Source organism: Cajanus cajan, chromosome 9, assembly GCF_000230855.2.
Source record: "Cajanus cajan strain Asha chromosome 9, NIPB_CcT2T_4, whole genome shotgun sequence".
Lineage (NCBI taxonomy): Eukaryota > Viridiplantae > Streptophyta > Magnoliopsida > Fabales > Fabaceae > Cajanus > Cajanus cajan.
The window spans coordinates 21,630,036-21,640,579 of record NC_138525.1 but is presented as its reverse complement, the minus strand read 5'-3'; positions in this window follow the sequence as shown (position 1 = coordinate 21,640,579).

Genomic DNA, 10,544 nt, shown 5'->3' with positions numbered 1-10,544 from the left:
TTTTTTTGTATTTTTAATTAAAATTACGCAAATAAATAAATTTAATTAAATTTATATTTTCAGTTTTTTGTTTAATTTAATTAAATTTATATTTTCAGTTTTTATTTATAAATTTAATTAAAAATAATTATTTGTGTAGTTTTAATTAAATTTTTAGTTTAAGTTTATTAAGATTTCTTTATATGTTAATTTAAAAAATAACTGACAAAAAAAATAAGTATTAAAAATAAAATAAAAATATGAAAATAAGTATTTAAAATAAAATAAAAATAAATGCTGATAGATTTGCTAGATAAAAAAATTTAACGTTTCAATTCATTCTAATTAAACTATTTGAGTTCAATTCATTTGTTGTTAATAAATGCTGGTTGGTTCGCTTAATTATCCGAGACACGTTGCAGGTGTTCTTTAAATCACACATCAGGGATTGTACAGGCTCCTCACGAGGCGCTATGGCTTATAGTGCCAAAAATTCGCCGTAGATCATAGTGACTAGTTTTTTTTTTTTTTTTTTTTTTTCTTTTTCTTTTCAAATTTTATATTATTAATTTATTTAAAATATTAATTTTATATTTCTGTTATTATAAAAATTTATTTAATTTGAATAAATTATTTATTTTATTTTCTTTTATTCTTATTTATATTATTAACTTTTTTCAAATTTTATTTTTAAATTTCTGTTTTATTCTATTTTTATTTTTAAATATTTTTTCTTTTTAATTATTTTTTTTAATAAAGAAAATACAGAAAAGATAAATATATAAATATAGATTTATATAAAATTCATAAAATAAATTAAAAAGTGGAAAAAATAAATTAAGTAAATAATTAAAAGTGGCGCTATGGCCTATAGCGACACTGTGTCGCTATAGGCCATAACGTCACTTTCACAAATTCGTATTTAAAAAAAAAACTATTTACTTATTTTTTTTATATTTTTTTAATATTAAAAATGGAGCGCCGTAGACTATAGTGACTTTATTGAAACCGTTTTGTGTCGTTATGGGCTGTAGCAACATTATCAATATGGCTTTCATGACTTTCCTGGAGTTTAAAAATTTCACGTGTCACGGGTGTCGCTATGACCTATAGCAACACCGTTATAAACAACTTCAAAATGTGTAATTAGTTATAAAACAATCCCATTTATGTAAAATATTTTGAAAAGAGCTCCACTATGGTAAAAAAGCCGTAAGGAGGTAGAATATGAAAGAGGTAGTATAATGTAAAGTAAAAGTAGTGGCATCTATCTTGCTGGTTGCAATTTGCAAAGAATGTAGCTGGTTTTGAAGTGTGAAGAAGTGGGTTTCAAAAAAAGAAATGATGAACTGCATGAGGATATATTTGAATTTGATGCTGATGTTGACGTGGGTGAGTCCCTTTCCAGCGCCAACTCCATGTGACTGTCTGTTGCTCTTTTTCTCTCTCCGTATCTAGTAAGGCATGGCTACATTATTAAAAACTAAGACTAAAAATATTAAATGTACTTCACAAAAAAATGAAAAATGAAAATATTAAATCTTCACACATTCCGGAGATTATCTTAGGTTTATAAGAATTGAAATAAAAAATGAAAATTATAGCGAATTTAAGGGAAATTTTAAATTGTTTAGATAGATATAATTAGCACAAGAAAAATGAAGTTTGTACTAATCTCGTCCATAACGTAAGATAAATATGTACTTGTATTACTAAAATTAATATACAAATCTCTAATTTGGATCATTATCTTGTGTTGTATGTATTAAACAAATCGATGTATTATCTTGATTATATTACTTGTGTACGACTTAAAAACATCAATATTCAAGTTGGATTAGTTTTTTCATATCTAACTAACAGAATCGATAATAACATACTAATGTAGTATATATTAGCATAAAAATGTGTGTATATTTTGATGAAAGAAGACATTAAGATAGATAGATTAACTTGATCATCAAAGTTTTTTTACAAGTATCTCTACTACTTAGAAGAAAGATTAAGGACAACATAATCCAACATTTATACTTAAGGAGAAAGAAAGATCTTACGAGATAATTACTTCACCCAAATTTATCTCGATAAAAAAACAATTATTATTATTTTGTTAAATTGAAAAATAAAAAATAAATAAATAATACAAAATGTTGAATTAATTATTTTATCTTCATAATAAATACATTTTTATATATATATTTTAATTCAATTTTATGCCAATGTTAATTCTTAAAAATTATCATTAAATAAGGAGTATTTGATTAATTTTCCTTCCCCCTAATTGTCAAGTCCTTATTCACGTAAAGAAGTATTTTAAATATTTAACTTAATAATATTTCAGTATTTATATAGTAATTATCAAGAATGAGATGCTATATTTATGGAAGTAACAAACCTTATTCTTTAGTATTAGAAAAGGTTATACATTTTTTTTATTTATTTCCTAGGTTACTTGATGGAAGTTAGTTATCAACCTCATTGATGTAGTTTTATTTATTTACTTTATTTTCTTTTTATTAATAGGAAAAATTGTATTAACCTCTTTTAAAGTTTTTTTTTTAAATGATACATATCTTCTCTAATTTTTAAATGAACACTAATCTTTCTTTATTTATTAATCTAAGTGACATACAACCCCTTATATAAGATAACATCATTTATATACTATTAAAAGAGAACAAATTATCAATACAAATATCAACAATTGAAAGATATTTGATCTTTTATTCAATTTTAACTCTCAAATCATATCTTAAATATCATATGTGTTGTGATTTAAAAAATATACAACTTCAAAGAGTACTTTCAAATAACGAATCGAGAAATTATTATTTTTAAAATTGAGGAATGGTGAAATTTTTTATAACTTACAAATAAATGATATATATATATATATATATATATATATATATATATATATATATATATTAAAATAACACAAGAGTGTCATTGTTTATTAATAGATGGGAGGACCAAACCTGACCCACAAAAGAGAGTACAAAGATAAAGGAAAGCAAAGTAAAAAAGAATTAAAAAAATCAGCCTAGATACAATGCCAAAACTGCACCTAAAGCCAACAATAGTACAAACCTAAGATGTACATACTAAACCAGTACTGTCAAAGTACTAAAATATAATACCAAAACAGCAAAAACACACAAACACACACCCCAAATTTGGCAGTTGAAACGAACAATCTGTCAACCAGCAAGTGTATTAGGAATATTTATTAGATTTAGAAGTTCTAGATCTAGTCCTAGGCTTAGCTACAAATTTTTTTGCCTTTTGATACCTTGACTCCACCTGTTGAGAAGGCTGATCCACAACTGCAACAAACCAATCAAAACCACTAGCAGCAAGAAGGTTGAAATCATTTTGAATTGAGGCAGGAAAATTGAATAAATGATCCAAGAAAACTGGTAAACTTGTATCAGGCAATTGAGACTAGCTATGAGCCAATTCACTAGTAGAATGTCTTTAAGAGGAGGCATTACTTCTAAAGAATCTAAGACTGCGGAATCAGGTTGAAGATCATCCATCAAAGGATTATAATCCAGCTATTGAACATCACAATTTTGCTTATCAAAATAAGCATCATCCTTATCCACACATATTGAAAGAGCTGGATCAATTGTTGCACTGACAACAATATTTATTACCCTAGTTACAGTAGCTGTTGAGATGATGGGACATCTTGAAGGCTCCTGAAAAATGTTTTAGTTTTGATGATGTATTGTATAGATGTTGCTTAAGCATATGAAAAAGGATAATGTATTGATTGTAATAGATATAGACATGTGTGTGTTTGTTTATAATTGATGATGATGATGAATGCTTAATTCAATAACTAACGAAGCTTTTAAGAAACCAAGAACTGGATTACTTAGTATTTCCATATATAAACATAAAGTAATAGATTATTGTGAAAAGGTAATTTACTACAAAGTGTTTAAACATATAAATATGACTTGATTCAAATTAGAGTTTTCAAGGTAACATTTTTAATCAATTATCATTCAGGGTAATAGATTACCAAATCTATTACTTGAAAAGGATATTCAAGCATCCTTTGTGTTAATAGATTACAAGAGCTGGTAATAGATCAAAACAGAACCTCTTGCTTGAGAAAAGGCTAAAAAATCAAGATTTTCATCGGGATAATCAATTACCACGATTAGTAATCGATTACCCTAGAATGAAATACAATTCTGGGTTTTGAAAAGCTCGGGATAATCGATTACCAAGTCCCATAATCAATTACCCTGACTCTTTGTGTTTTAAATTCAGTTTTCAGATGAACCGATAATCAATTACTATATCAGGTAACAGATTACTTTCGTTATGACTCTTTATAACTGAATTACGTCTTGCACCTTTAAATATCTACCTTTTATGAAATTAAAGAGAACCTTTTTGAAAAACAACTTTAGAGAAAAAGAATACTTTCAAAAACAAGAATCAAAGGCTGATTAAAGAAATATTTTTTGAAATACTAAGAAGTGCAAAGATTGAACATGTGTTCTTGAAAGAAGAAATTTAAGAAGTGAATATAAGTGTGAAAGATCAATGTCTACACAAATTAGGTGATATCTTTTTGATCTTTTGACCTGTATCTTCTTTTTGTATGGTGTATCTCTTGAGATAGGGTGTCTCAATAAGAGATCTTGAAATCTTGAGTGAGATTTCTCAAGTAATTTCTATGGGGTACAGAAATTTGTATGTTTTTCAGTCTTGTAGTATCAAGATTGATGTTTGTTAGCATTCTTGTAATATTGTGTGTGCATAGTGTTTGTAAACAATATTATAGTGAATAATCTTTAATTTAGTAAGGTGCTAAATCAAATAAAACTAGATGTAGGCCAAGTGGATGGTTGAACCAGTATAAATTTATGTGTTCTTTATCTTCTTACCCTATATCTCTTTAATAATCTTGTTATGAATCTGATTAAAGAATTCAAAAATTTATGAGATACGTTATTTCAATTACCACTCACACTCTGAATATTATTCTTGTAATTGAAATTGATTAAGAAGTTGGTAATATAAAATCAACCTTGATTACAAGTGAGTGATTAGTTGCGTTAACATTGAAATTCTGATATATTGGAATTGTTCCTTGTAATTTACTGTAATTTGTTAAATCAAATTGATTAAAGGTTGAGTATTGAATAATTTGGTAGGCTATAATCAAGAAATTTCGAAAATAGATCCATCTTAGGATATAATATATTCAACCCCCCTTCTAGATTCTAATAAAGAGGGACCAACAGTAGTTGCCACTTTCACTGAGTCTACTTTAGTCAGCTGGTGACTAGTAGCAAAAATTATATCCTCTTGAGTGTTATTGATTCATACCATTAAAACAAGCAGAACCTACACCTGTAAGGATTGGAACAACATTAATAGTTGGAGCATAAGCTATCATCAAAACATTTCATTCCTTTACTCCTTGGTCAGCACCAGAATAAATTGACCAAAAAATATTACTAATAGTAGTACCTTTAAATTTAGTTGCAGCAGCTGCAATATTCTTTCAATTTGTCCCATTTTGCAAGGTCTAATAGCAGAAACATATGAAGCTGCATCAACACTAGGCTTAAAACCAGCAACCATAATTGAAACCAATTCAATAGGATGATCTGTAGCAACAACACCAGAATCAACCACTCAGATTGCATGGAACAACATCAACAACTAGCTCATGAGTTGACAACAAGGCAACATGATCTTTTACACCATGATCAAAACCAAAAACCAAAACTGGCCGAATATCTTCACTCACATCTCCTGAATCAATTGTTGTATGAGGTATCCCAAAATCAGACTTAACTTTTAGCAATCCAAATATATCTTCTACTAAGAGCTTCATATTTACTAGTATAGCAAATTGAAGTGGCATGATCTTTCTTACAACAATAAAAACATGTAACGGAAGATCTAGATGATTCCTTTACAAAGTTGGTGAAATTTTTATAATTTTTTTTTCATTTTTATCAAAACCAATTCCAACTTTATCAAAGCCATACTTTTTCTAGCCCAAAAACAATTTCAAGTTTGCTTTTCCACTTCCAAACCTTGCTAGTATAGTTTTCAAATTAGCATTTCCCTTTCTCAGAGCTAGGCAAGTTTCACATTCAATTTTTGTTTGTAAGGAAGGTGAGACACTAGAGCATTCAACATTTTTATAAATCGTATCAAGAGCATCATACTCTTATTTTAAATCTTCTAGCTCTTTATCCACGTTTTCAAATTAGCCTCATACCAAGTCAAATTTTTGTTAGCTTGTTGTTAAAGACTTTCACCCTTTCTGTCTCTTCATGCACTTGGATGGAGGCCTTTTACAACTAATCATAGTCAAAAGAGGTTTCAAGGTTTGAATCATTTACTACGCTTTGCTAATCCATGTTAGTCATTAGACACAAGTTAGCTTTTTCTTTCTTCCTTGAATCACCATAAGAACTCATGTCATTATCCTTCCAAACTATATAGGCATTTTCTTGTTTTATATTTCTTTTTCCCTTTTCTTTCTTCTATTTACTTCTTTAAGTATGTTGAAAAACTAAACTTAATGTGTTATTAGTTTCCACATTCGAAGCAAGTGAATGGAATAACAATGTCTTCTTCCTTTTTGAAATGGTTCTTATTAGAACTTGGTGCAAAGTTATTTTTGTTGGAATTCAAGTGTGAAGTGAAGTCCCACATTGGTTAGAGTTGGGTATGTTGAGTAATATATAAATGAGAAAGACCCACCTACCTATTGCCTTAAGGTTTTAGGTTATGTTATGGTGTCAAACTCACTTGTGTGACTTACTCATTACCCATTGTGGAGTGCCCCCCTCGGTCCCCAACAAGTGGTATCAGAGCCGATGGTTCAACCAAGTGACTGGTGATCGGCTCAAACGAGTATTGGCTAGATCCAAGAGTGGGATCCTGAATGAAATTGGCAGGAGATCCAAGAGTAGGATCATCCTTTGTACTGAAAGTCTCCCTAGAGATGTGGAGGACGTGTGTTGTTGAAATGCAACAATAGTGCAAGTAAGGCCACCATTGAATACTCGTGGACGAAATAAAAGCTTATGCTTGAGGGGGAGCGTGACCATGTGGAAGGGATTCACACTTGAGGGGGAATGTTGGAATTCAATTGTGAAGTGAAGTGCCACATTGGTTAGAGTTGAGCATGTTGAGTAATATATAAATGAGAAAGACCCACCTACCTATTGCCTTAAGGTTTTAGGTTATATTGTGGTGTCTAGCTCACTTGTGTGACTTACTCATTACCCATTATGGAGTGCTCCCCCGGTGTTAAAAACTCCCCAACATTTTTTCCTCCAAAATTTGATGAACTTTCTCACCACAAGATTGAGATATTCCTTGTTAATGTCACCAAAGATGGAATCTTTAGCTATCTCCTTTCCTTTTTTTGGAGGAAGATGATTTTAAAGAGACTCATTTCCACTTCTTGTCCACTTGCTCATTTTTATCAAGGGTACAAAGTCTTTTCTCCTTGCTAAGTTCTATCTAAACATTACAACATATTAACATTCAACTCTTCCTTATCAAATTTCTTGGCAAGATCAATTAAAAGATTTATAAGATGTGTGAAGTATTTTGAAAATCAATAATGCTCTCTCCTTATGATGGAAGAGCATGGACCAAGAGTCCAACCACTAGAGCTATGGCCAGGAGATTATAGGAAGATTTGACTGCTTTAGAGCTTGGTGGGCCCAATGGACTTGGTGGGCCCAAGGTACTATTCACATGGGCTTTATAGTAATCCACTTTTATTGTACTTATTGTTGTAGTGTAGGATTTACATGTTTTGATCTTGTATTTCTAGACCACTTAGATTAGGGTTTTAGGCCCTAGGCTTAGTGGGCTTGTGTTTAGACTTTATGGGCCTTGGGTATTTTGGTACCCAATATTGGGCTCATTTTGCTTCTTTTATTATTTCCTATTGTTTATATTTGATTGGTCAATGTATTTAGGCCCTTAGAGCAGGAAATTTGAAGGAATATTAAAGTAGGCAAGTTTAGCTAAATCTAGGTTTCATTTAGAAACCATTTGAGTTGAATTTGGGTCACATGTTTTAAGCCAAGTGTGGTTGCACATGTGATGCCCAAATCCATCTTAAATGCTTGCTAAATGACATTTAGATGCAAGATAGCTCCTAGAATCATGGTCACGCCCGAGAATTTGAATTCAAATTCCATTTGAAATTCAAATTCTTGGCGCCAATTGTGTAGCTTGTAATTGGCGCCAATCTTGCTAGCTTCTAAGCCTATTTATACCTTGTTCCTTCACACTTGTATTGACTTTGAACCTAATGAGATTTTTGACCAATTTGTTTCAACCAAATCTCTCTCAAAGTCACCTAAATTCCTTACTTAGGCCTAGGGAATTTGAGAGCTTCTAAGATTCCATCAACTTCACGCATAATAGTTCATATTCTCTCATTAGTGCATGTTTCCTGGATCTCTTAATATCACTAATTCCCTCATAAGTTAGTTGAAGAGTGTCTCACATCTCTTTAGATGATTTACATTGTGAAACTCTAAAATGATGATCAAGTGATAATGCATATGTAATGATATTTTTAGTTCTAAAATCATTTTGTGCTTACTTATTTTCATCATAACTCCTCTTAGTCCAATGTTTTTTCTAATTTAACTCTTTTTACCTCACTCATAGGAATGTATGGACCATTCTCAACAGTATCCCATATGGCTATATCAATTGTTTCAAAGAAAATTTTCATCTTATTTTCTAATACCCATAGATTTCACCGTTAAAGACAATGGGCTGGTGTATTGAAACTATTTCACCATAGGATAACGTATTTCTAGCCATTTTTAAAGAAAATTTTGATTAATTTTCAAGAACCTAGCTTTGGATACCAATTGTTAAAAAAGATGTGTGACACCCTCTACCTCACATACCATAACACATAAATAATAAAATTTGAATAACTTAATTCTTCATAATTAAATACCAAACATGTTTAAATAGAGAGCACCACATCCGTAACGTGAACAAAATAACATAATCAGCAGAAATTACATGAAAATAAAACACAGGTTTTCGAAATAAATTAATAAAATCAACATCCTAATCTAATCCTATCTATAACCCGATGTCACATGTGCTATCAGAGTCAAGCCCAACACTAGTAAAGCCTATTCATCATCAACATCATCAACCTCATGTTGATGATCACTTGCATAACAACCAAAGGAAAACAATACAAAGGAAAAAGGAGTGAGAAACATCTCACATTGGCTACACAGTTAGACATCATCATATTTAACTCATTCATAACGTAGTAACCAATGACAGATAAGATTATAATGCATACGCAATGGACACAAACTACATATTATCATGCATGTGGCACCAGTGAAACATTACATGGTGTATTACCACCAGCAACACACATAGAGTAGTCTAGGAGTACATGTCGGGTCACATCCTCAGTGTACTCTCACTAGAAGGGTATACTACCAGGGTCTGGTTGGGATAGTTAAGTCACGCAAGATATATCCCATGCTCATGAGGGCAGGACTGGGTCATCCAAACTGAGTTATCCCCAAGGTTGGTGTAACGTAGTAAGTTGGTTTAGAGTTTAGTTAACTCTAGAGAGAAGAGTATATAAGGGTTTCTCTAAGAAAGGAGCCTCATAAGTTCATTCTCAAAGAAACTTAAAGAGAAGTTTTAGAGAGAAGGACTCTAGGACCGTGAATTCCTTTCTCTCCCAAATTTCTCTGTTAGATTCCTCTTCTCTTCTAGATTACTAATCTCTTCTATCTTCTCTTGGAATTCAGGCTAGAAAGCTTGTTTTTGGAGGATTAAAGTCCGTGAGTCGAGCTCTGGAGGAATTTCTTTGCTTCTTCTCAATTCTTGGCTGTTTTGATCCAATCTTCAGGTGAGGGAAGCTAGAATGTATGTTGTTAAGTTGCATGTGAGTTTAGGAACTCAATTGATGCATGAATTTTGAGAATCCATGGTTGGATTGGAGAAATTGCTCATTTTTTGGGGGTTTTGGGAAAAATGGGGTTTCTAGTGATTTTGATGCATCAGGTGGGTGCATGTTGAATCTGAGAATGTTTCCTAGTTGTATGGAGTCTAAGTATTATATTGCATGGATTGCATGTGGTGGAAATTTGCTGATTTTCAGGTTTTGATGGAAAATTTTGAAGTTTTGAAGGCTGCTGGATGAATTTGCGATGGGCGCATGTTCTTTGCCCCAAGCGTGCATTCATCAGGGGCACCCAGCTCTTGATCACACTGGGAGCGAGGTTAGTTACGTCAGGCGTGATTATAAATGGGAGTTTCTGGATGAGTTCACACCGGGTGTGAGAAGAACCACGTCAGGCTCAATATCATATAGTAGCTTGGATGGGGTTTTACTAATGTGGCGCCAGGCACAGGATATGTGCGCCAGGCGTGGAGACCTCTGGAGGTCTCTATGTAGATGACGCTGAGCGCAGGGTGGAAGCGTAGGCATGGAGACTCTAGTGAGTCTCTATCTTAAGGATTTCGAGCGCGAGTTGATTGCACCGGACGTGAAT